This window comes from Leptodactylus fuscus, chromosome 1, assembly GCF_031893055.1.
Source record: "Leptodactylus fuscus isolate aLepFus1 chromosome 1, aLepFus1.hap2, whole genome shotgun sequence".
In the NCBI taxonomy this organism is placed as follows: Eukaryota; Metazoa; Chordata; class Amphibia; order Anura; family Leptodactylidae; genus Leptodactylus; species Leptodactylus fuscus.
The window spans coordinates 13,646,481-13,667,689 of record NC_134265.1 but is presented as its reverse complement, the minus strand read 5'-3'; the positions used below and the strand labels follow the sequence as shown (position 1 = coordinate 13,667,689).

At 46.1% G+C, this 21,209-nt stretch overlaps 2 protein-coding genes and 1 pseudogene across 2 annotated transcripts in view; all 3 read left to right on the top strand.

Annotated features, from left to right (window-relative positions):
• The window catches only part of LOC142195521 (uncharacterized), an 83,360-nt pseudogene extending 75,461 nt beyond the window's left edge, over window positions 1–7,899 (top strand).
• Window positions 1–21,209, top strand: part of LOC142190458 (oocyte zinc finger protein XlCOF7.1-like) — a 383,441-nt gene that overhangs the window by 105,305 nt on the left and 256,927 nt on the right. The gene's annotated exons all lie outside the window — the stretch shown is intronic.
• The window catches only part of LOC142190474 (oocyte zinc finger protein XlCOF29-like), a 339,394-nt gene that overhangs the window by 114,516 nt on the left and 203,669 nt on the right, over window positions 1–21,209 (top strand). The window lies entirely within an intron of this gene.

Sequence of the window (21,209 nt, the reverse complement as noted above, 5' to 3'; positions counted from 1 at the left end):
CTAGCAGTCAGAATCTACCACTGCTGACTGCAGCTCATTGGTCTTGCGCCGTTCTAGTATGAGTATGCGCGGTTTCCCTTATACTTTGAATCCAGCGGTTGATAGTATCATCGATCACTGGCCTTAACTGCACATGTGCGACTTGTTTCCCGCGCGTAGCTTGGTTTTCCAGCCTCACGTGCGGGAATTTACAGGCATGCAGATGCAGTGGAGCGCCCGGAACGCTGTGAACAGTGAATTGTTTGTGAATGCCTTGACAACGAGCATGCAATATTGTGAATTTATTACATTGTCTCATCTTCTCTCCATTCAGGTTCCTACAATATAGAATCCTCTCAGTATCTTCTATATAAGAAAAGATTCCGGAATGATCCATCAAGGATGGAAAGAGACAGGAACAAGATGGGGGAAAGTCTATTAAATCTCACCCTAGAGATCATCTACCAGCTTACTGGAGAGGTGAGAGATTCTGATGATGTCATCATTACATCATTCTTATCTATAGTAATAACAGATGATATGACTGGAGAGGTGATGGACTCTGGACATGTATGTAGTGATATTTATTAATGTGTCTCCCCATAACCAGGATTACACAGTAGTGAAGAAGACCTCTAGTGGGCGCTGTCAGATCCTTGTATTTGATGGATGCAGAGGAACCCTGAGACCATTCCCAGGACCTCCACCTCACCCCCTGAAACATGAGGAGATCAATGGACAGAAGATCCTAGAACTCACCAACAAGATGCTGGAGCTGCTGACTGGAGAGGTGACACTGCTGGGAATGCTGGGACATTATACAGTAACTGGAGGGGTCGGGGTGATGACTGTATCATTGTGTTGTCAGGTTCCTATAAGGTGTCAGGATGTCGCTGTCTATTTCTCCGTGGAGGAGTGGGAGTATTTAGAAGGACACAAGGATCTGTACAAGGAGGTGATGATGGAGGACCACCAGCCCCTCACATCAGCAGGTAATAGACATGACTATATACACATGGACTTCCATTATTTGTATGTACAGAATGAATTCAGTCCCTGTCTGTGTTTCCTACAGGTAGATCCAGTAAGAGGACAACACCGGAGAGATGTCCCAGTCCTCTTCTTCCACAGGATGATCAGGTAGATGGAGATATTCCCTATGATGTGTAGACGGGCTGTGAAGTCCTTGTGTCTCTTTCCGTTTTCGCTGACTTACAATATTTATTTCACAGCTTCAGGGTAAAGATCTGAACAATGTTTTGGCCACAGCAATAAATGAAGATCCCTATGTGAGTGGTGATGAGGAGTGTGAGGAGGACATTCCTACAGGGAACTGCCCAGGTGAGGAGTCACCACTGAATATACCACAGAACACTGGAGAGCAGCAATGTGGACCTGGATCAACAACAGGGACTCCGCGCTCACTGGTAGCCAAGAAACAAGGTGGATCGACAAATCAAGGTAAACAACTCTTTTTTTTTTTGCAGTAGTTAAAAGCAGTGTAAGGGCCCCTTCACACGGCGTAAGCGCGGCGTATACACATGTCCAAGCGTGGTGCTTCAAAACAGAGCCCATTGATTTCAATGGGAATTGCACGTATATCGGCATATACACGCGATTCCCATTGAAATCAATGGGCTCCATGTGAAGGGGCCTTAACACGACGCGTTTCGGGCCTTTTATAAGCCCTTTTTCAAGGGCGAGATTTACTGCAAAACACAAATATAAAGGGACATGGGCATGTGTATGCACATCCAGATGACACATCAAACCCCTAAATGTTTTGTTGAAAATACAGACATAACAATGGCTAAAAACCAAAATAATACAAAAAAAAATAATATAAAAACTGTACCTTAAAATAATGCAAAGAGCATTCAAGAAAAGCAACTACACAATAAATCCCAAGGGGGATCTCAGGTCCCTAAACGGGATTCGATATCAGCATATTGGGAGAAGTCGGTGACAAAGCATAGAGGTAGATATTATCTAGTCTCTATGTGCCACATACAACCTGTCTACCCTTCATTAATACCATTCAGATGATGGAAAAAAATTTAAAACAAAGTCTGTGAATGAATGAAACCACTAATATAAAAACATTATATAGAATACAAAAGTTAGGAATACAATGAAATACAATACAGTGCAATAAAGTGTTCCTTGGACACAAGTAGTTCCCACATGTTACTTATTATAAATAGTTGGATGAGATCTAACTCTAATCGGATGGGAGCTCTAGCCACATCCAGTAGTATATATTGTACAGTTATAATGGATGGACTATGAGTCTACAAACATGACGATGTAAAGCACAAAATAAACCCCTTTTGGGGGCGCAACTTACCAGGTCACGTCGGGCCAGATGCATACTGACTCGACAGTGACAGCGGAATTTATCTCATTAGTGGTAGTGGAGTGTGGGAATTGCTTCCCGCGCTCCACGTAGAACAGCTCCGTGCACTTTCTCGGCATCCCTTCTGACGCAATAGAGCATGCACATACTTGACCTGACGCACATGCGTGGTGACTTACCGCAGCCAGTGTATAAGACAGCCGACTGAAGCCGAACTCTCGAGTATTGCGCATGAGCAATCACCGAAAACTTGATACTGAGAAACAGCAGGGATTGCCGATGTTATCCGAGGTGGTGCGCATGCGCAGTGTCCTCGGACGTGTAGGAATAGACACAGACCTATCAGTATCGCTCCGCTTGTGCTGTACACCCATAGGATTTAAATAAAGGTGGTACAACTACATCCTCTGTGATGATTGGATGTATCAGTTCAAAGATGTACGACTGACGAAATGGATAGGGAAATGGAGGAATATGAAAAAATGATAATAGAGGTAGATAATAGAGTGTATGTAGATGAATGAATGAATGTTGATAGGAGATGACAAGTGAGTGGATACAAGAGTGAAGGGAAATTGGGTAAATATAGGATGGATGAATATTGGATGGGATGAATGAGTGAGTGGATGAAGAGAGAAAGAAAGAAAGGAAAAGGGGGAGGAGAGACCTTAAACATGTTTGGTTACATCCTCTGAGGCAATGTTAAGGCCCGCAGGATGGAGGGTGTTCAGTTTGAATATCCAGTACATCTCTCGTCTATTGAGAGCATGCAGTCTGTGTGTTGTCGATGGGGGGACCGTATCTATAGGGGTAATCCTGAAACCGGAAAAATCTTTATTGTGATAAACCAGTGCATGGCGAGAGACGCTGTGTTTAGTATAACCATTGGTGACATTTGATCTATGTTTATTGACGCGCTCTCTTAAACATCTGATTGTGCGGCCCATGTACTGGAGGCCACAGGGGCACTCCAGCACGTAAATCATGTAAAGTCCCTGTTGTCTCCCCCTCCTTCGTGTAGCGATTTGAACCGCTGCCGTCCTCACCTCGATACCTATGTGCAACATAGGGTGATGAGACTTACACAACCCCAGCAGGTGAGAGGCCATCTGGTACCTTCATTATCTTCTGACATAGATATATATATGTATCCCACTAAAATACTACACTCAGAGCGCTCGGTGTCTCTCCTCTTTTTCTACCTATACCACAGAACAGTCACAGATTCTCCGACTACTACCGTGTTTCCCCAAAAATAAGATAGTGTCTTATACTAAATTCTCTTCCGAAATATATGACCTGTCTTATTTTTGGGGATGTCTCATGCAGCGGCTGTAGCGGGGGACAATCGGCAGTCATGCCGGTGCTTCCTTAGCGGAGCTCCGGCATGACTGCCGGTTGTAGGTGGTCCAGGAGGTTAAGGGGGTGGGGGTATGCTGCTTACCTTCCCCATCTTCGTAGCAGCGCTGGTGCCGCTGTTGGTCGCGTCGGAAGTGGTGGGAGGGGCTTAGCGGAGATCAGTGAGGCTTCCGGCAGTTGCGCTGGAGAGCCTCACTTAGTGGGCATTGCAGCCGGCTGAACGCTGTGCTCCGTGTGCACAGGAAAGAAGTTCCAGCTGTTGTGGGATGAGCTGGGAGAGTGGACTCCCCGCAGCATACGATGCTTTCCCAGCTCATGTTACAGCAGCAGGAACAGTGGTATCACAGCAGAGGCAGCAGCCGGCTTTCCTGTGCACACGGAACATCGGGCACAGTGTTCAGCCTTATATTAGGCAATTTAACAAAACCTCCTTCATGCCTTACTTTCGGGGGATGTCTTATTTTCGGGGAAACACGGTATAGTTCTGTGTAGATTTCTGTGTCCTGTTAGATTTTGCGGCTGTATATTCCCCCATTAAGCTATATACAAGTCATATACAAGTCATATATGATAAATAATGTGACCCCATAATGAAATATGTCAATGTGAATGAGGACAATTTCTTGTCCACAGTATTTCTTTATGGGCTAACATTTGTATACCACACGCCAAAGCATTAGATATGCGCATCTGCACACAATACTACACTCCGGAGGATTAGATACGCGGCACTGCACACAGTATCACACATCAGAGCTTTACTCCAGGCTTCTGTATGTCAGCTTACAATACAGCAGGGGCACTGTGGATGACACTGTTTCACACGGTCACACTCACACAGCTTTACTCCAGGTATCCATAACAACCGATCACAGGTTTTTCACTGATATCCAAACTGTGATACATATGATCACATGACGCTTATGGACACACACAAATGACATACAAAATACACCAGTGCAAAACCGGGCAATTCTTCTGGGGCCACTACATAAACAAAAAATTAAATATACCCGTGCGAAGCCGAGTCCTCCTGCTAGTATATTATATATAGGCAGTGGAGGCAGCCAAATGTAAAAAAGATAAGCGGTGTCACCACAAGATAAGCGGCTCCACAAATCTTAAATCAGGCTGGTTAACCCCTTACTAGCATTCGCCGTAGGCAGCTGATAATAGACGTGAATGGATTTCTCAGCAGATTGCAGTACATTAGTACTGCAGTATATTTTATCGATGTTTGGAGTGCCTAGAGGTCATGTAGGTGATCTAAAAAAACAGATGGTAGCGGAGGTTCTGAAAGGGGTTTTCGGGCAAATATTATAATATTTTTTTATTTTTTTTTAAATGTCTGCTAGGGAGCTCCTGGTATCATCTGCATTTGTTTACCTGCTAGGTCTCTCTCTCTCTGTCTCTCTCTCTCCTTCCCCTACAGCCCCTCCCTGTCTCTCTAGCTATCCTGCCCAATACTAGGTCTTCTGAACTTACTCAGCCCGACCCCATTATATACTTACCTTTCTTCCTTCCAGGCTTCTTCATACAGGACGGCCCATCTTCATTTTCTAACTGCCGACGCGCGCAACAGTCCCAGCGCTGCTCTTCACTCTGCAGCAATAATGCACCTCTACTAAGCAGGCGTGGGAGCTGCGCAGTCGAGGTGGATTATCGGCAACAGGCCACAGAGCAGTGCTGAGACAATAGTGCCCCTTGGCATTCGGAGAAAAGGGAGGATCTGTCCCACAGGAAAAAGCCTGTAAGGAAAGTATGATGGAGTGGATTGAGGGAGTGGATTGGGTTGGGAACGGAGTAGTGACATTCCATTTCTGGAAACAGGAAAATGGATCGTCACCAGATAACCAGCAAATATCCCTGGAGTGGTCACATGACCACCCAAGGAATATGGGTAAATCGGATTTGTTCAGTTGATTCTCTTTCTGGGGCTCTAAAATGGGATTAGTTGGAGACAAATGACATATCTTATAATTATTTTGCCCATTTTTCCAATCCAGTGTTCAATTTCTTGATTCAGAGCCGTATCATTATTTGGACAAGATAAAATTTCCTTTTCTCTCTGCGGTTCAGGCTCAAATACTAATTTAGATCTTGAGCAACTTAAATAGGCTCAATCATCTGCCCCGACAAATAAGGCTCCAGGGTTACATGGTTTCCCATTTGAGATTCTAAAATTGTATTTTCCAGATAGGTTTCATTTTTTTTTTGTAACATGTTTCAAAATTAGATGAGGACCCCAATCACATTTCTGGGATTTTTGTTTGATCCAGCCAAATATATTTGATATCCACTCCTAGAATCAGCTAAAATCATCATAGAAATCATCATCTGACCTTACACTTACCCCATACATGACCATACTGCTTCTCCCCTGTAGTAAAGTACGTCTAGGTGTCAGGGAGTGTGTGATACGGATACCACCTAATAGCACTGACTCACAGGATACTTTATCATCCTACACTGAGCATTTCACTAGATAAGAGTGGTGACCGGCACACCGCAACATGGACCGATGAAGATGCTGGCCTAAGTGGGAAACTGGAGGAGAACAGCCTGGTGGCCGAACATCATGATCTAATGGCCCGTGCTCCGAGGTCTACTGCTAGATTGTCATCTGTTTTATCACCAGTCTTGGTTAATTATTGGATATTGCTAGATGCCTTAAAGGGGTTGGCTACTTTCAGACCAATATTGACAAATAAATGTACAATAAAAAGATATACAATTTTCCAATATACTTTCTGTATCAATTCCTCATGCTTTTCTAGATTTCGGCTTGCTGTCATTCATTCTGTTACTTCTAGAGGATGAAACTTCGACCATGGTCATGTGATTTACGGTCCATGGTCATGTGATTAGCACACAGGTGCCACTCGTTACAGTCACAGAACAAGTGCCTGGTAATCAGCTGTACACCTGTGTCCTAATAGGGTTTAGGGTTTTAAGGTTAGAGGTTAGGGTTAGAAATATTATAAAATATTAATATCACTTTTAATGTTCTTTAGCTAACGATGGTAAAATTTGTTTTCTTCTTGTCAGATGACTGTACCAGGAGCTCAGAGGGACATCTGATATCTACAGATTATAAACCAGAGGTTCATGGTATCAAACAAGATCTTTATGAAAAACATGTCACTGCCCTCGATCTACAATCGGTTTTTCAGAAGATTCATCTATCATCTGATCCTTTTAGACAGGTTCTGTCTTTTGATTCATCACAAACTGCTGAGCAAAATACAAGTTACCGAAGTAGTGATGTACATCAGAGAACTCACACATGGGAGAAGCCATATTCATGTTCAGAATGTGGAAGATGTTTTAATCAGAAATCATGTCTTGTTGTTCATCAAAGAACTCACACAGGAGAGAAGCCATATTCATGTTCAGAATGTGGAATATGTGTTAATAACAAATCAAATCTTGTGAAACATCTCAGAATTCACACAGGGGAGAAGCCATATTCATGTTCAGAATGTGGGAAATGTTTTCATCAGAAATCATATCTTGTTGTCCATCAAAGAACTCACACAGGAGATAAGCCATATTCATGTTCAGAATGTGGAAGGTGTTTTACATCTAGATCACATGTTACTGCACATAAAAGAATTCACACAGGAGAGAAGCCATTTTCATGTTTAGAATGTGGTAAATGTTTTACTTCAAAGTCAAATCTTCTTCTACATCAAGGAACTCACACAGGGGAGAAGCCATTTTCATGTTCTGAATGTGGGAAAGATTTTCGTCAGAAAACAGTTTTTGATAAACATCTGAGAACTCACACAGGGGAGAGGCCATTTTCATGTTCTGAATGTGGCAAATGTTTTACTCAGAAAACTGTTCTTGATAAACATCTGAGAACTCACACAGGGGAGAAGCCTTTTTCATGTTCTGAATGTGCGAAAAGTTTTACTCAGAAGTCAGGTCTTGATAAACATCTCAGAATTCACACAGGGGAGAAGCCATATTCATGTTCAGAATGTGCCAAAAGTTTTACAGATAAATCAAGTCTTGTTACTCATCAAAGGATTCACACAAGATAGAAGTCATGTTCCTGCCCAAAATGAAGGAAATACTCTACCTTTATATCAGATTTTAATAGACATCAGAGAATTCACACAGGAGAGAAGACATTTACATGTCCAGAATGTGGAAATTTAAATATAGATGTGTTATTAAATTATTTTAATAAAAAGTAATCTACTAATTACACATCAAAGAACTTGCGCCGTAAAAGCTTTTCATGTTTAGATTGTAAACATGAAAAATCACATCATAAATAGGTTGTTCAACAACTTTTTTTTTAAATTGAGCACCAAAATCTGAGATTTGCAATTTGAAAATTCTGTAAGATATTGATTAAAATACCTGTGTGTAAAGCCCTCTACTGTTTGCGTTATTGTCTTCCTCGTTCACTCCACTAACAGTGCAAAGGTGGACGACCATCTTCTCCTCGATCGAGCAAAGAAAATGCACTGCGTTGTCTGTATATGGGATCCCTGGAAACTTTAATGTAGTGATTGAAATTTTGTCTCTTTTCTTTGAGATGGACCATTTGACTCCCTGTTTAATGTTCTTTTCCCTTATGTCCTAGCAGCAGCACAGTATGGGGTATTTCTGCACCTGTATGCTGGTGGGACAGAGAATTTTTAATTAGAATAATTAATTGCCAGACAACACCCCTTTAAGAGGGCAAAAGAAACCTCTTCCCCTCGTGTTTTTTTCTGCCTTGTGTGGTGGGACAAGTGGAGGAAGCTCTTTCGTCCTCCCATTTTTTCCTAAAAAGATTTTGAGGGTTAACTACTTACTTTTAGTAGTTTTCTCCTCTTCCGTTGTTCATTTCTTTTCCTTGGAAGTTTTTTCTTTACTCCTGAGAATTCCTTGTTTCTCCCGCGCTCTTTGTCAAAGGCCATTCTTGGCTGGGTGTGTCGGATCTCATCGGATTGCAGCCACTGAGCAGCTTCAGACCGGGCTTCAGCTCTGGAGCCAGGGGAAGGGACTTTGTCACTTCAGGCTCCAGAACCTTTAGGTAGGTTCGGTTTCCTGGGCGACTTTTTTTTTTCTGTTACACTTTTGTGGCTTACTTCCGATAGCGCTGAATTGCGCTACCGGCCTAGTTTAAAGCCATTCTCTTTACCGCTGTACCGGTATTAAAGACCCCATTGTTAAGGGTCTCTAGAAGTGTTTGTTTATATAAAAAAAATTATGGGGAAGTATGGTCTCTCTTACATTCTTATTTAAACTTTGCTCTCAAACAATGATGTGTTGTCTCTTATAGGGGGAGGCCTCTGTACACTTCCTTTTTCTTTGCTACTGTCTGCTTGCTGTTTATCAATACTCTTCTTTACCCTGATTATATATATTTATTAACCAATGGAGACCTGGATTCGGAGTCACCCCCAAAATTCAAGTGGAAAAACACACTACAGGCTGATCAACTTTGATGTAATGTCCTTAAAACATGTCAAAATGAGGCTCAGTAGTGTGTGTGGTCTCGATGTGCCTGTATAACCTCCCTACAATGCCTGAGCATGCTCCTGATGAGGTTGCGGATAGTCGGGGTCCCCCGATCTATGGTTGATATGGCGGTAGCTAAACTGTCCCACCATACAGTCGTCCTGGAATAAGATGGCTCCAATATCCAAGACTCTATGCTTAGACTCATGGAGTGCACCCTTAGCAGAGCTTATTCCTCAACCTCTGTTCAGACTTCTGCGGGCATTGCCTCTAGCGAGCTATTGAATAACCTGCACTCTGCCCTTGCCCAACTGGAGAGGGACATTGACTTCGGAGTCTCCAGAGACGATCTATTATCCTTTATGGGTTTGGTTTCCTCGGCAGCAGACTATCTAGTAGAAGATTCTATACATCAAGTCAAACCAAATCTATGGACCTTTCTACAGCTGTTAGAAGGCCATTATGGTTGAAGGCTTTGGGAGCAAGAATACAACACGTTCAAGTATAATTTATGCTCCCTAGCCTTTGTGCTGGGTAAACTTTTTTGGTACAGGCCTGGACATCATGGAAGGTGTAGCCGGGGCAGAAGTAATCAGCAGCTGTCTCAGTCTTGGCCTCAATATCAGAAGCGCGTTAGATATCAGTCCAGAGGGGCTTGACTTAAAGGGGTTGTCCCATCACAAGGATCCTATCTATACTGCTTGGGCGGGGGGGGGGGGGGGCTAAGTGCACGGGAGCAAACCAGTGTTTCTAACTATTCCTGTGTCTACACCACATGACCTAGCCTCCTGCACTCAGATACAGGAGAGGAGCTGCTTTCATTTCTGAACTGGTCTTCTGTTCTCCCAGTTATCAAGCTAGCTAATTCAATTGTGTTCATTATGGCAGAGACAGGCAGTCTCTGTATGTAAAACAGAATGGAGTTGCTCCTGCGTGTACTTAATAGTCCAATATTGTGCATATAGTGTTTAAGTACCTTTGATGACATCACAGGCCCTTCAGCCGCCCCATAGGATCAGGCTATGCGGTGGGCGGAGCTACACGCTAATTTGGGCGCGGAGCTAAACGGCAGGTTGCATGTGAAACCCCGCCCACCAAATGATGCAAGAAACCAGGAAGAAAGAAGATTTTACAGCAGTGAAGACTGGTGAGTATGCGACGTGGGAATACCCCTTTAAGCTTCCCAAGGAAGGGGACAGTAAGAAGCCTGGCTTTTACCACTACCTTCTCACCTCCTACAGTGGGAAATACTCCTGTGGAGGGACACCTCTCTCATTTCCTCACCGTCTGACAGGAGAAGATCCAAAACCTTGGGTCTCACATGTAATACAGTGGGATTTATGTGGTCGATTTTCTTCGCCCACCTCAAGACAGATTAATTGCAACCTGCTCTCTTCCTTCACTGAAGCAGGTTATACTGAAAAATTCCATTCTGGAATAACTGAACAAGGGGGCCTTGGAAAAACTATCCACCACAGAAGAAACTTTGGGTGTCCAGTCTTCCTGGTGCCAAAACCATCAAGGGACTGGAGAATAATTATAATGGAGAGTTGGGGGGTAAGAAGGCTGCTGAGAGTAGAGTAAGAGAAGAGGAAGGTGGGGGGGGGGAGAAAAGAGAAAAGGAAAGGGGGTAGAGAGAGAGAGAAGAGGAGCGAGGAGAAGAAAAAGCAAGGCCAGAAAGAGTGGAAGACTGCAATCATAGGGGGAGCATGGAAACAGAACACCAATCAAGAGTAAAGTGTAGACACTAGAGGGGGTGAGAGTGAAAGAGTAAGAGTAGTTAACACACAGAACAGAGACCTGGGCCTATTCTGCGTAGCGATCTGTGGTGATGCCAGTACCACAGAACTTCAACCAGGGTGACCAGAGACGAAGATAACGATAATGAGTGCCTCTTGACCAGCTTAGGAGCTCTTCAAATCTGACAACCTGTGCAACTTTTTCAGTCCAGTGAGAAGGTGGGCTTGACTGGAGCCAGTTGCTGCGTATGAGTGACTTTGCTGTTTTAATCAAATGCATGGCTAGGACGTTTCTCTGAGGACATGTGTCTGGTTAGGGAAGCGATAGTATAACTCAGGAAGCCAAGCTGGCCAGCTTGTAGTCTGAGAAACTGGAGGACAAGGCCGATTTACAATGAGTTAGTTTCTGCATGTTTCGGGCAGTAGACATAATCAGCTTTTCGAAATGAGTAGGGGCTCTATGGAGGGTCAGGGCTTGAGGAATGGAGGCAGTATACCATCTGAAGTGTTCGTAGTGGAGATGAGTTAAGTTCACATCAGTCAGTCACATTCGGGGAGTAGAATGTTAGCTGTTTATTGTCAGAGAAGAGATCACCCAAACTCTTTCCTTGAAGTTTAACCCAAAAATCCTCAAATATTCTGACAGCCCTCGGTAGTAGGCACAGAAGTAGCTCCCCTGAGTAGAGACGTGATGGCGAAGGGGCTAAATGAGCTTTATGAGTGTGCCAGGTCTCGCAAGGCCCTTTCAAGAGGAAGTCAAACTTGGGGTTGCGTAGGCTTTTGAGATCTGAGTTCCATAGACTTGCAGTAAGGCCATCTTCATGTCCCTGCTCTGTCATTTCTCTAAAGAGTGAATTCTTGATTGGAGCACTCAAAGACAACCATTAAGGAGACTGGCATTGTAATAGAAGATAATATCAGGCAATGAGATTCGACCTTTATCTTTCGGCCTAGTCAGGAGGCTATAGGCCTGCTGGGCCAGCTTGTTTTTTTGGAGACAAATCTAGCAAATAGAGAGTGTAAAGCTCAGAGGTATGAGCTCGGGAGGGAGATCAGGAGCATTTGGAACGAAGGATTATGTAGATAATCTTGTTTCCCTTAGTCCTAACAGCGGCACAATGTGGGGTATTTCGTGCCCCTGTGTGCTGGTAGGACAGGCGGAGTTTTAATTAGCCATGTATTAATTTCACATGGCTCGTTCCCTTTAAGAGGGCACAGATACCTCCCCCCTGTGTGTAAATAACAAGTAATAATACATACATTTCAAATAAACAACAATAGGGGGGGAATCCTTGTGCCGCTGTTAGGACTAAGGGAAACAAGATTATCTACATAATCCTTCGTTCCCTGTCGTCCTTACCAGCGGCACAATGTGGGGAAATAGCAAGTAATCCCCATAAGGGTGGGACATTAAACACAAGCAGAATGTAATACAGTGCGCCCGAAGGCAGTAGCTCCTGAGCTATACCGATCAAGTTGGTAGTGCTTCACAAAAGTCGATTCTGAAGACCAGGATGCTGCTGCACAAATCTAATCCAAGGCAAAAGCCTTGATTTCCGCCCAAGAGGTCGACACTGCCCGTGTCGAGTGGGCCCTTAGGACAGTGGGCGGAGGTAAGTTCTGTTTCACAAACGCCAACTTGATTGCTTCCTTCACCCAGCGGGAGATGGTTGCTTTAGAAGCCTTGCGGCCTTTATGGCAAACTACATAATTTATTAATAAGTTTTCAGATCTCCTGAAAGCGCGCATGCGCTGAAGATAAATCTGCAGGTTCTGGACTAAATCCAGAGTATGCCACCTCTCCTCCTCAGGGGAAGTGGGTACTGGAAAAGGTTGGCAGGCAAATGAGCTGACACACATTTGCCCTAGAAGAAACCTTAGGCCTGAACCCTGGCAGAAATCTTAACTGAACACGGTCTTCAAAGAAGGCAATGTAAGGAGCTTCCGATGAGAGTGCTTGAAGCTCCCCTACTCTTTTTGCCGAGGTGACAGAGAGGAGAAAAGATACCTTATAGGTCAGCCACTTTAGATCCACCTACTCCAGGGGTTCGAATGGAGCAACACAAAGTGCCTTTAGGACCATGTTGAGGTCCCATTGGTGGACAGGAGCAGATACTGCTGGTCTCAGCCTAGTTGCCCCTTTGATAAAGGTGCTCACTAAAGGATCTTGAGACAACCGCCTCCCCAGATAGGCGGACAGAGCGGCCACATGTACCTTCAGGGTAGAAGCTGCAAGCCCTCTGTCTAGGCCGTCCTGAAGGAAATCCAGGATCGCCCTCACAGGGGGATCGGAGGAGTCCACTATGTGATCCGTGCACGAGGCCTGGAAAATATTACCGACCCTACGGTAATTCTTATTGGTAGAGTTGGCCCTGGCGCTGGCTAAAGTCCTTAGGACGCCTTCAGACAGTCCTCTATTCCTTAATAGGGACTGGTCAACCTCCAGGCTGTCAGATTGAATCTCCTCAGATCGTGGTGTCTCAGCTCTCCTTGTGTCACCAGATCTGGGAGGGGGGGAAGCCTCCAATACCTGCCTTGACTCATCCACATGAGCTGGGCAAACCAAGTCCTTTTCGGCCAGAACGGGATTATGGCAACTCCCGAGACTTGGTCCTGTCTGATTTTCATCAATACCTTGGGTATGATGGAAACTGGAGGGAAAATGTATATCAGCCTGAACCTCCATGGGATGGACAGGGCATCCACTGCCAAGGCATTGTCCTCCTGGTACAGAGAACAGAAGGTTTCCACCTTGGCGTTGAGTCAGGTTGCCATGAGGTCGACGTCTGGAAGGCCCCATGCTTGGACAATCTGTTGGAATCTGTCTTGATTGAGAGACAATTCTCCTGATACAGGGATACCCCGACTCAACTGATCCGCTACTATGTTCAGGGAGCCCTTGATGTGAACAGCGGATATGTGGGACAGATTCTTCTCTGCCCACGTGAAAATCAAGTTCGCCTCTCTCAGTAGGGCTGGAACCCTGGTGCCGCCTTGCTTGTTCAAGTATACTACCGTCGTCATGTTGTCTGTCCGGACCTTGACTGCCTTCCCTTCGAGAAAAGGGGCAAAGTACTTCAGCACCAGATAGACTGCTTTTAGCTCCTTCAGGTTGGAGGTTCCTACCTTTGGATTCCTCCACAGACCCTGGACGGTCCCGCTGTCTAGGTGGGCTCCCCATCCCGTATGGGACGCATCTGTTGTCAACAGGGTCCAACGAGGTTGGACCGAGGACCTTCCGTCTTTCAGGTGTCTCCACCATCTGAGGGAAAGACGGGTACCGGGAGAAAGGCAGATCTTCCTGTGCAGTCCCCGTGGAGATCTGTTCCAGGCTCTCAACACCTCCATCTGAAGGGGACGCAAATGCCATGAAGCCCAAGGGACCGCCTTGGCTGAAGACGACATTAGGCCTAGGACCCGCATGGCGGTGCGGATGGTGACCCGCCGGGTCCGGAAAAGGCCCTGCACTGAAGCTTCTATTTTCGCTCGCCTTGGACAGGATAGGAAAATCTGCATGCTCTGGGAATCCAGAATAAACCCTAGGAATTTCTTCCGGGTGGATGGCACTATTTCTGACTTCTCCCAATTGATCAGCCAACCCAACTCCTGGAGGAAGGAGATGGCTATCTGGAGGTGGTGATGGAGAATTGAAGTAGACTGAGCTTTTATAAGCCAGTCGTCGAGGTAGGGAACCACGAAGAGGCCTTGCAGTCTGAGGGTGGCGGTAACTGGTGCGACCATCTTGGTGAATACGTACGGGGCTGACGATATGCCGAATGGCAGAGCAGTGAACTGTAGGTGCTCTCTGTGACCAGCCATAAGAATGGCTATGCGTAGATACTTCTTGTGTGGCGGGAAGGTGGGGATATGTAAGTAGGCATCCTTCAGGTCCAGGGTGACCATGACCTCGTCGCGCAATAGAAAGTTGGTTACTGAGTCTATGGACTTCATCCTGAATGGCTTTCCCTTTATGAAAAGGTTGAGGAACCGAAGATCTATAATCATCCGCCACCCTCCTGTGGACTTTGGAACCAGGAATACGGGTGAATAAATTCCTTATCCCACTTCTGAGGGAGGGACCTTTTCCAGGGCCCCCTTTGCAAAATATTCTGCCACGGAAGCCTCCAGGCAGACCTGTTGTAGAGCTGGTAAAACCCGTGTAGTGATGAACCGGTCCACAGGAGGGTGTGAGAACTCTATTGCGTACCCCCGCTGAACGAACTGAAGGACCCATGGATCCAAAATGTGAAGATGCCACGCCACGGAAAAATTTGGAAAGGCACCCTCCTACGGGAGAGCTGGACACAGAGAGCGAAGCCTCCTCAAAACCCCTTCTTCTTAGGGTCTTCCTTGGGGACCCCTTGCCCCGCCCCTTTGGGCGGTATCTGAAGCGTCTCTGGTTACCTTGCTGAGGCCTGTATTGGGATGTAGACGCTCGACCCCTAGAAGGGGAAAGCCTTCTTCTTCTGGTCGCTTGTGGTAGCGACCTGCCTTTACCTTCAGCCAGCCCCTCCATCAGGTCGTCCAGCCCCTGGCCGAAAATCTTCCCTGGTTGAAAGGGGAGGGAGCATAAAGAAAATTTGGAGGTGACATCAGCCCGCCAAGTTTTGAGCCACAAGGGCCTCCTGGCAGCGGTATTCAGAGCCATGGTCTTGGAAGCCAGTTTCACCTTCTGTCTTGCTCACTCTCTCAGGAAATCCGTAGCGAGACGGAATTCCCCCATGGACGCCAGGATGACATCCCTGTTGGCCCCGGAGTCGATGTCCCGCTCCAGACGGTCCAACCGGGCTTGAAGCTTATCAGCTACTTCTGTGGAGGCGATGCCCACTGCCATCTGGGCTGAAGCAGACGAATACGCCTTCTTGAGTGTTGAATCCACTCTCCTATCGAGCAAATCTTGGAGGTTTGACCCATCATCGATAGGCACGACAGTGCGACGGGAGAGCTTAGAGATGGCCAAATCCACCTTGGGCGGAGGACCCCAGCGATCCAGCTGGGAGGAATCAATTGGATATACTGCTTTGAAAGCCCTGGTGGTGACATAAGCTTCCTCCGGCTGCTTCCACTCTTGTTCCATTAAACTGGCCATGGAGGCGTCCACTTGAAAAACCCTCCGCTTTTCAGAGGTGGACGCAGAGGCTTCCCCCTCGCCAATCTGGTCCCACGACCAGATGGCCTTCAGCAGCTTGTTAGTCTTCTCACAATGAAAAAATGGGTCTGCTGGAACAGGAGGACTGGTCGTCCGATGATATGGACTCATCCTCCACCTGGAGGCACTCCAGGGAGGGCAGCGAAACAGAACGCCTCTCATGCACTGTTTCTTGGTGAGCTGAGCCAGTGATGTACGGATATCCTTTAAGGAATCATCCTGCAAAAACAAGGATACTTAGAAGCCAGTGGGGACCCTACCCCTTTTAGCGGCTAACGTACTCACCATGTACTCCTTGACCTATGCTACCATATCACTGGTAACGGGTTCCTCCCGCAGAGGTCCCCTGCATTGCTGGCAGCATGACCAGTCATAGCCTAGAGGCAAAAAATGACATTCAGGATACTCCCACCATTGGGAGAATTAGCAGACGAAAAAGACCGCACCTACTATCAGGGAGTAGAACGTCACATTCAATACAAGCCAGATGTCTCCTTTTGAAGACTTCATCCGTCTCACTTGATCCCCGGAGGGGTGGAAGACGAAGACATGACAAAGAAACTAGCTTTCAGCGATACCTAAGCATAGGATACGGAACATAAAGGAGTACATTCAAGGAACCATATAAGGAGACTCACCCAGCTTCAGTCAGACAACTTACCAAACTTCAGTCGAGTTTGCACTAGAACAAGTGTAGTTGAAGCAGTAACACGAGCCACAACACGGAACCAGCTAGTGGATTAAACTAGCAGGCAATGAGGGAAGCAACCATGCCCCTGTTTACAGCCCTGTATCCAGAAAGGGGCGTGGCTTAAAAAAATATGTGAGCTCTGTTCCTTGCCCTCCTGAGAGCACTCTCAGGCCTTATGAGTTGCTCCCTCCCTAGCCAACAGACCCTTGGCACATACCTTGCCTCTATAGCCGCACTGCACCGCTGTCTGCGTGGTCCCGGAGCGGCGGATGCCGAAACCGGAAGTGCCGGTGTCACCTCTATGAGCGCCCGGCCGGGAACCTCCTAGACAGAGAAGGTTCCACGAAAACGGAAGTACCCATTCCTGGAGCCATGCGTACACGCCAGCGGTGCGCGGCTCCACAAAGCCCAAACAAGACGGGACTGCCGGGAATACATGAGGCAAACATTGTGGGAGGGAGGCAGGGATATATGAAGAGATAAAGGAGCCTTTAAACTTACCCCTCTTCTCCCTGCAGGACTGACACAGAAGTCCAGCAGGCCAGAGTGCTTGATTTGAACAGGTGAGAACCTGCAACTTACAACTTCTTCCTTCTTTCTCTTTAGGAGGACACAGAGTCCTCTCCACCTGTCCGATCCTTTACACAGGACAGAAAAAAACACACAGGGGGGAGGTATCTGTGCCCTCTTAAAGGGAACGAGCCATGTGAAATTAATACATGGCTAATTAAAACTCCGCCTGTCCTACCAGCACGCAGGGGCACGAAATACCCCACATTGTGCCGCTGGTAAGGACGACAGGGAACTGGTAAAGCTCTGTTGGCACCACATACGTCTGCAGGAGGTTTTTCCATCCAAACCAAAACAAGAAGGGTAAATCATAGGAGTGAAGAGTGGTCTGTAAGTCTCAGAGTAGGGGCAAGTATTTCTCTTTATGTATGTCTTGTAGGTCACTGGTCAGGTTGACACATAGGTATTTAATGTGATCATGTTTCCATACGTACAGGGAAGTCAGTCAGATCTTATCTTGTACTGCCAGCAGAGACACCACTAACACTTCTGACTTCGAAAGATTAGGTTTATAGTTCGATAGCGCACCATAGTCTTTCATCAGATCTGTCAAGAATGGAAGACCCTCCTCCGGATTGGTTATCAGAAAGAGGATGTCGTCCGTGAATGCAATGAGTGCAAACCAATTGAGAGTACTTTAATTTGTGGATGTAGGCGGACTGCTTGCAGCAATTATTCTAGTGTGAGGATGAATATGGAGGGAAACGGGACAACACTGGCAAGTCTGTTAGTAATATTGAAATACGGGGACAGAGTCCTATTGACATTCAGACGTGCATGGGGATCAGAATATAGGGAAAAGATTGCTGAAATGAAGGGTGCAGGAAAACTGAAAACTCGAAGAGTCGCTCTCATATAAGTCCCAGCCCACCCTGTCAAAGGCCTTCTCGGTGTCGACTCCGAGAAGGACCAATGGATTTTGTTACTTGCGAGTCAGGGAGATTGCATGGAGTAGCTTGTGCATGTGGTCTTTTCCCTCCCGAGACTTCACAAATTCTGACCGTTTTTCATTTTTTTTAGGAGGGTAAAAGGGGTTGCAGGCAAAGAGCTAAAAGTTTGGCCCAGATTTTCACATCCAGGTTCAGGAGTGATATTGGGTGATAACTGCCGCACAGTGTGGAGTCTTTGCCATCTTTTGGTTTCAGTGTGATAAATGCTTCCTGCGATTGTCTTGATAGAACTTCTCATACAAACGGAGCATTGCATAATGAGGTTAGTTGGGGTAATAGGACATTGCAAAGTTTTCTATAATACAGCAGTGTCAGGCCATCTGGAACCGGGCTTTTGCCGGAGGGGACACTGCACAGTATCTTCTTCAGTTCAGGTAGAGTAATGGGTTCCAGTAATGTGGTTGTCACTTCACACAAGAAAGTCAGTAGGCCAAGCGAGTTCAAGAAGTCTTCAGTTTTCTTTTATCTGTCAGCTGCTTCTGAGGCAGTGTCTCCGTCCCTTAAATCTGCTCGTAGAACTTCTGAAAGGCCTCAGCGATTTTCGGGGTGTTGTTAAGTAGAGTTGTCTGTGATAGTGTGAATATAAGATTTTGCTTTCACTTTCTAGATGTAGTGATTAGTTTACCCCCTTTATCTCTATGCTCGTACAGATGAAGCTTGTAGAAAAGCTGGTGTTTTGAGACTTGTAGGGGGAAGATGTGCTTTAGCCTTTCCCGTAAAGAATTTAAATCAAACTGGAGAGGCTAGTCGGTTCTTCAAATCTCTATCGGCGAGATTTGTGCTAGAAGCGAGTTCACTTCTTTCTGTCTTTTCTTTTTTAGTACAGCAACTTTAGCATTCATGATGCTCCAGACATAGACCTTGTGGGTCTCCCATGCTACCCTATCAAGATATCTGGCGTTGCATTGACTCAAAAAGATTCTTTGAAGCTTTCAGCAGTTTCAGAAACTAGAGTGTTATCATTCAGTAGCCCTTCATTCAGCCGCCAAGTCCACTGACATGGAGTTACTTCAGGCACAAACAGGGAGGTGGAGACTGGTGCATGGTCTGAGATAGTAGCGCTTGCGAGCTGAGTGAGAGGCCTGTAGGAGACAGGAGGAACACAAAATATAATCAAGTCTCTGATGTGAGCTGAGGTAATAATGGGAGTAGTCTTTTTTCGAGGGGTGATGATGCTTCCAAATGTCAATTAGTCCCGCATCGTGGATACGTCAATTAAGAGAGCCTAGCACTCTTTGAGATATGACTGACTTTCCTGAGGACGAGTCTGAGAGGGAGTTTAGTACACGTACAGTATGGTATAAAGTAGAAAAACACGTACAGTATGCTCATTTAAGAGGCCACAAGAAAATGGCCGCAGACATGCGCAGTTGGCTCTGCCCAATAGCAGAGCCGACTGCGCATGCCAGGGATTTAGAAGACCGACGTCAGAAGAAGATGTCACAGAGGACATGGCAAAGAGGCATACCAGAAGATGAGGCAGCGCTGGAGAGTTTTCAAACAGCACAGGGAACGCCCCCAGTGTTGCGAGAAAACTCATTTGCATACCAAAGTGTAACACCCTTTCAGAACTCACTCTATAAGAAGGGTGTGTATATCTTTAAATTCGCTATGGCGCAGTGCCTCCACCCGAATCTTTCTCGGAGCTCTGTAGGAAGGCAGGAGGATTGTCCTCTTCTGTCAGGGGTTGACTCGGGAAACCCCTGCCTAAGCTCAGTACTCCAGGGTGTCTGTACAGTGTTGCCTACTGCTGTTACTTTACCCCTAGCAGGGGTTACAAAAGCAAACCGGGAGTATCTACCGAACAGTGGCACGTAGAAGACTCCTAAAGGTAGGAGAATAGAATTTATTAAGGCTATTCCTACATGTTAGTATTAAAGTACGGGATTCTAATCATAGAATCCCTTTAACATGAGACTCCCAGTCATGAGAAAAAAATCTAAATATCATGTAAATAAACAATGACAAAATGGCCTGCAAAACTCTGAAAAATGTCATTAACAAAAGACTGAAATACTGCGGGAGCATTACTCAACTCCAAGGGCATTACTAAGTACTCATAATGCCCTTCAAGTGTGTTAAAATCTGTCTTCCATTCATCCCACTCCCGAATCCAGATAAGACCATAGACCCCTCTCAAGTCTAATTTAGAGAAAAACTTAGACCCAGCAGCCTGGTTCAATAAATCAGGGTAAGGGTGCATTCACACTACGTAACGCCAGCATGTATCACAGCCGTACACGCCGGCGCTACAGCAGGGCTGCCGAACACTTCCCATTCATTTCTATGGGGAACGCTCGCATGCCGGCTCCCATAGAAATGAATGGGAAGTGTTCGGCAGCCCTGCTGTAGCGCCGGCGTGTACGGCTGTGATACACGCTGGTGTTACGTAGTGTGAATGCACCCTAAGTCTTTGAAGTCTTATCTCTTCAGGAAGGCCTACAACCTCCAATAGCACTACTGCCACCACACCGCCATCTGTACAGTCTCTACCATCCCCTATTGTCACTATTCCCCTTCCCTCATAGATTGTAAGCCCCAGCAGGCCGGGCCCTCAACCCCATTGTGCCGGTCTTCAGAACGCCCCCCCCCCCCCCATAAGGGGCAGCTGCTGGAGTAGCGCTGCTAATAGGTAAGTTAAAGCAGCGCTGCGTCCACGGGGCCTCCCCAATCCACCACTCGCTTCCCGTGCCGGGCTGCCGAGACAGTGACGCTAAGCCAGTCCAGGACAGCTTGTGCAGGATTTGGGGACAAATCCTGCACTGGCCACAGAGGAAAATCTGGAGAGGACTCAGCTTAACTTAACTGCTGGCAATGAACAAACTGCAACACAGCTGAAGGTCAGTAACAGGAAAGACAAAAGACTGCAATATAAAACCAGATCTTTCTAGGAAAGAAAGAAAAGGGAAAGAAAAAGAAGAATAAGAAGGTTTTAAGACACCTTCCTCCAAAC